The sequence below is a fragment of the Asparagus officinalis genome, chromosome 1 (assembly GCF_001876935.1).
Source record: "Asparagus officinalis chromosome 1, Aspof.V1, whole genome shotgun sequence".
In the NCBI taxonomy this organism is placed as follows: Eukaryota; Viridiplantae; Streptophyta; class Magnoliopsida; order Asparagales; family Asparagaceae; genus Asparagus; species Asparagus officinalis.
In genome coordinates, this window is record NC_033794.1 from 88,979,630 (window position 1) to 88,986,187 (window position 6,558).

Genomic DNA, 6,558 nt, shown 5'->3' on the forward strand with positions numbered 1-6,558 from the left:
AACCAGAAACGTGCACAACATGCACAGTCCTGAACTCTGCATTATCCTTGCTATTTCCAGTTTCATCCAGTATTTTTTCTTTGCCTTTTGAAAGATTTATCTCAGGATCAGATTCTTGAATATGTATAATATGCTGCACAGGCTCCTGAGATTGATTACCACTACAGATACCCACATTCTCAACAGGTACCTTATTGTGGCCATCATAACTAGAAATTTCAGAAACCTTATTTCCATTAACCCCGGAAGCTGTATTCTGCATAACAACCTTCTAATTCAGATTTACTGGTACAGCAGTCTTAGGAACCCATCTTTGAGTCCTAGATTTTCTCCTACAGTAACTGGATTCATGTCCCACTTGATTACAAAATTCACACCATTTAGGCTTTAATTCATAAATCACTTTTTGGGAAAATTGTTTACCACTTGGCCCCTGTATAGTGTAGGCATATAAAATTGCTTATAGGTCCCTTAGCTCAGTTCGGCAAAAACCAACGAACCAACGATGCGACAAGATCGACGAATCGCACGCGAACAACGGAATACATCCATTCGCGTTCGCAATCAAGCCAAGTGTTGAAGAGTCAACGAGTCATCCAACCGAGAGCGGACTCGGACGAATCACGATCGAATCAAGATCAGTTTTCAGACTCGAACTTGGAAGCGGGTTTACTGCCAAATCAGGAATCAGATTACTGCCAAATCAGATCAACAAATAAAAGTTTAAGTCAACCGAAACACGGACAAACGAGACAGCGCAACACCTCGGAAAACTCACACCTAAGGGGGCTCGGCTTAAGCCGAGCCACCCATAGCTGGCTCGGTGGCCGAGCCACCTATGGGTGGCTCGCGAAGCTCTGTCGGATTCAAGACTCGAAACTTAAAAAAAAGATTGGAGCTTTGGGACTTCGGGGACTCATTCTTCCAGATTTGGTGCTCAGCGATCGTCAACGCCAAAAAAGGCAGGTGTTCGAGAGGACCGGATCTCAGATCTACGCAGACGTACTCCGAATCTAAGCTTGGTCTTAGATCCCGAGACTTGGACGATTGTTTCCTTGGTGAATCAATCCTCCCCGGCTATTATTTCCTTTGTGGAATAATACCCGTTGTACTGCTTAGATATGATCGGATCTAGATCTCGCGGTGGTCCACGGATAAACCCCGGCGCAGGCAAAGAACCCACAAAGCGAGCGACCGCAAAACAGGAGCTCGCGATTCGTTCGACACAAAAGGAGAAAAGTTGTAATCTTTCTTTTATTTTCTTTGATTTTCATTGTAACCGGATCTTATAAAAAGGACCGGATCTTTGTAACTCAAAAAGTTGTTATTTAAGAGTGCAATGGAATCAATAACAAAGAAGAAAACAGTTTTCCCCGCGAACATATAGAGATTTGGTCAGGAAGGGAAGAAGGCAAGGTTACTTCAACCAACACCCTTGCATAAGCTAACCTTTGTTTATTTGCAGTAAGTTTGTCAGTAGTAATAGGTCTACCCACAACACTTACAATTTTACTAATTGCCTTAGCATTCCACAAATTCAATCTTAAACCTGGTAGGTCTACCCACAACACTTACAATTTTACTAATTGCCTTAGCATTCCACAAATTCAATCTTAAACCTGGAAATTGGATCCACATAGGATATATACAATCCTTTATCTTATCAATATCCTCATCAATAGACCAAGGTTTTAATAGAAAAGGCCTTGACCCAAAAAACCATGGTCCACTTTCTAGAATTTCACTCATTTCATCTTTGCTCTTAAATTTAAACAAGAAGATATCAGCTTTTAAAAGGCAGATTTCAGGAGCATTTAAATGAGACCAAGTTTTCTGCACGAAAGTCTCTATAGCCTTAAATTTAACTGTAAGTCCCAGTACCTGACCAATAAGAGAAAATTGCCAAGATGATATATCTTCATTCCACTCATCATTTCAAACATCACAGTGTCCTTTGACCCAGGGGGAACATAGGACAAATCCAAACCCCTACCTGGTTTCCTATTATCAGCAAATAAGGTGGACCAGCTTCTTGATACATTACCATCAGGGGCCAAATTTTGTTTATCATTTGTATTAATTGAAATAGGTATCTCAGAACTCTCTTTAACAGGAACTGAAGGGGAATTACCCTTAGGATCAGAGAAAACCTCTTCTACCGTAAACTCCACAGGTTTCAATGGAACAGTATTTTTATCAGAAATTGAAAACGTTGAATCAGAGCAATTTTTCTTCATAGAATCAATAGAAAGGGGATGAGACATAGGAGATCTAGGAGATTCCACCTCATCAGCCCAAGAGACTCTAGAACAGCTACCAGCACCATTAGAAGAGTTTTGTGACTTACAGAGATTTCGAGATCTAACACCAATCTGAGAATTAGCCTGAGGAAGATGAGGATCAGCTAGAAAATCAGTAGATCTGAGAATTTCCATCATCATTTTTTCATTTTTCCTCCCTTTGGACCCGTTGACCCCATCACATCTGAATCAAAACCTTCATCATCTTCAGTAATCCTTGCATCGATAAGATCCTCAGAAGATTGCAGACTCGAATTTGAAGCTCTTAAACCAATATTGAACAATTTTTTTCCACTTTTTTTCTTGTTTTTAGCCATGAAAACTAAGCGGGGGTGCAAGTTAGCAGAGAAATTTTCGCCCGCTAACATGCACCATGGAGACAGCCCGCTAATACTGCTAATTGATAACCCCGTTACGCTAACTCCATCAACGTGTACACCTAAGAGAAATGTCAACTGTTCTTTTTTTTATATTTTTTCTTAAATAGGAAGAAAATGGTATGTAACCTCATTATACTAGTAAAAAATTTATATTGGATTGGTTGAGATGCTAAGTTGTAAACATGGATTTTCGGTGCAAATCATCTCTCAATTTGCCAAGTGACATGAAATTATTTCTCTAAGGAGGTAATTATAATTCAGAAGTTAGCAAAAACATAGTTATGCTTAGCTTGGACATTATAATATTATGTAGCTTAAATATTCCTATGTCAATTAGAAAGAGTTTTCTAGCGAAAATGCAAGATATGATACTCTTTTAAGAAAAGTGCTTCTTGCCTAATAAGATACTTTTTAAATAGAGATTTTTCATTGCCAAGTGGTCTTTTTCTTCATGCTAGAAACCTGGACAAAGAGATGCTGTCAGTTAGTACCTTTTAATGCATGATTAAAGTAGTACAATTCATCAGATGTTATACATTCTTGTGATTCTCCTTTCTTATCCCTACTGTAATAAGAACAGATTTGGATCTTCTCCCTTAAAAAAATTATTTGAGGGATCCACTAGTACAAAATAGGACAGTCCAAACGGTTAGAACCGTTTGGAAAAACACAGTCTCAAACGGTTATAATCGTTTGGACTGGAAAAACATCGTTTGAGCTAAAGCCGTTGGGGAAAAGTCTACCTCAACAGTCGCCCAAACGGTTACTTTTAATCATAATCATTGATTATTTAGTGGTTTTTTATGATTTATTTTAAATCTAACACTTATCATATCTCTGTGTATTGCATTCATTTCTTATTTGCACTCATAGAAAAATCATAATTATCCACTAGATAATTTTTTTTACGGAGAGGATCCGAATCCAAATAAGATCTAATATTAGTTACAGAAAAGTCATAATCATTTACAAAGTAGTTAATGCTTAAATCTACTTCTTAAAATAAAGAGAACATTTTGTCTATATTCTCATCGATTTATGAATAACAGCTAAAATGAAAAAAATTTATTTATGTCCAGGCTATTTTTCATTTTAGCCCCTTGAGCTCTAAAATATTTAATATTTTAGTCCTTTAACGATTGAAATTGCTATTAGATCCCTCTAAATTCTTCAAGTTATTTTAAAATTAGTCCCTCAACTAATTGAAATTGATATTTAGTCCCCAATTCTCATGGGACAATAATTTTAACTTAATTATGAGTTTTTTTTTTCATTTTTTATGGTGGTGGGTTGGGTTTTCTTTTCTTTTGTTTAGGTCTTCTGTTGCTTCTTTTTAGGAGAGGGAGAGGGAGAGGGAGAGGGGGGGTGTTGGTGGTTAATGGCACTATATATAATTTGAGGGACTAATATCAAGAATAAAATCTTGAATAAATTAGAAACAGATTATGTTTTATGGGTTCTCCCTTAGAATAACAATTTAGCTCTGCCACCATTTATGAAGAAGAGCGTAGTCCCCCTTGCTCACATGCTTTGGAGAATATACTCCCTTTAAAAACACGAGTTCGAAAAAATCTTTCTGTGGTCAATATTTCTCTCCATTATTTTAAATATTTTATTTATATTTTTATCTATCCTAATCATAATTATATCCTATCCTAATCCTATGTGAAGTATTTATAGATTAAAATTTAAAAAATAATATTAATAAAACATATAAAACATCACCATGGTATTAGTTTGTTAAGATAAAAAAATTATACGTAGTTAACATACTATAATACATAAAGTATTGCAAAAAACCTAAAAAGTTTTAAAATTGCACAAAATACCCTGAAAAGTTTAAAATTATAAAAACTTTCCCGACGTCTAAAAACTTAAAACAACAAACATGAAATCAAGAAATTAACAGTGGTTTGCGAAGAATTTAAAATTTAAAATTAACATCCTAATATCTTAAAATTTATAGGAACGCCCTCAAAAGTTTAAATTACAAACAAGCACCTGAAATTCTAAAATTTTAAAACTTGCAAACAACATAGATAAATTCAAGGGATTACCATAACACACCTAAAAATTTTTGACATTTCAAAACTTAAACAAAAAATATGAAATCAATAAATTAATAGCAACCTCCTAAGAATTTAAAATTTTCAACTAACACCTTCAATGTCCTAAAAATTATAGAAACACACTCAAAAGTTTAAATTATAAAAAACAACTCCAAAATTTTAAAAATTTAAAATTTACAAATAACAAAAGATGAATTAAAGAGATTACTCTCATGCACCTAAAAATTTAAAATTTGCCGAAATTAACCTCAAAGTTACAAAAGTCGTAGAAAAAACTCTTTTAAAATTTAAAAATTATAAAAAAACTCTAAATTTTTTAAATTTATAACCATTACACATCAAATCTAAAAACTATTGGTAGTCCGCTGAAATTTAAATTTCTTAAAAATTAATCTACAGTTTTAATAATTGTAAAAAGCAGCCTTATACTTTTAGAGTTGTAAGATATATCGTGACATTTAAAAATTACCACCGACACATGAAACATAGAAGTTACAACCACCAAACTTAAAAGTATTTTTTTAAAAATGCTCCTAAAGTTTTAAAAATTACAAATCACACCCTCAAAGTTTAAAACCATAAAAAAGGCTAAAGTTTTAAAACTTGGCAAAGAAAAGTGTAGTCGTTTTAGGTATTCTTATTTATATATATTATATATATATATATAATATGATATAATATTTATATTATATAATATATTATAGTATAGTATATATAGTATATTATATTAGAATTAATGGGTATCTTGGTCATAAGAGGGGGGGGTTCCTCTATGACGCTTCTAAAGTCACAAATATTAGAGTCACATTGTGGATGATCCGGCTTCCGTTGAAGCCTTTGATCTACAGTATGTCTGAAAACCAACACACGAAGTTGGGGTGAGACGTGCTCGTTGAGCCCTTCATCCACTATATCATTTTAACGGTTGTTGAAATGATAGAATTTTCACAATGGGCTCGTGGAGGGTTTCAAGACGCACGAAGGATTCACCAAACCTTGGTGTGTTTGGGTTTTAGATATGTAGATCAAGTTCGCTATATATATAAGATTAATATTTATTCTCATTGAAATAAAATAAGATTAATATTTATTCTCATTGAAATAAAAAAAAATCAAAGTCTGTATTTTAAGAAGTTTGTGTTGAACATCGAAAATACACTTAACTTCTTTGTGAAGTTAAACAACAAGATAAAAGATTAACGAGCCAGTAAAAAAAACAACATAAAAAATACAAATCTTGCCTGATGTCACAATCGAGTAGATGTGAAGACCCTACTCTAGAATTGCTCGGGAAAAAGATAAAGGTGAGGAAGGATTGATTTTAGATCAATAAAAAATAAAACAGAAAGAATAAAAGATAATATTTTTTAAATATTTTATCGAATAGTTTAATTATTTTGAGTGAATTTAGGAATGTTTAAAAGGAAGTTTCATGAGCTTTTTTCTGTTCTTTTATATGCTTGTGGAGATGCTTTTATCATATAAAAGTATACTAGAGTTAGCATTAATATTTAATTTATAATTTCTTATGAAGTCTATCAATGATTAGGAACAAACTTTATATTCTTTTTTGTATTATTTTAGTATACTTTTAACCAATCATTTTGCCTTATTGATTTTAAATATTCACCTTCCTTGTATAATATTATTTCAATATTTTCACTTTTGGAACACTGTACTTTCTCAAGTAAATCTTGGTATCATGCCAGTCAAAATAATATGAAAATTTAAATTAGCTTCAAATTATATTTAGTTTTTATCAATTTAAATATCAATATAAAAATTTAAATTGGGTGTAGCTCATTTAAA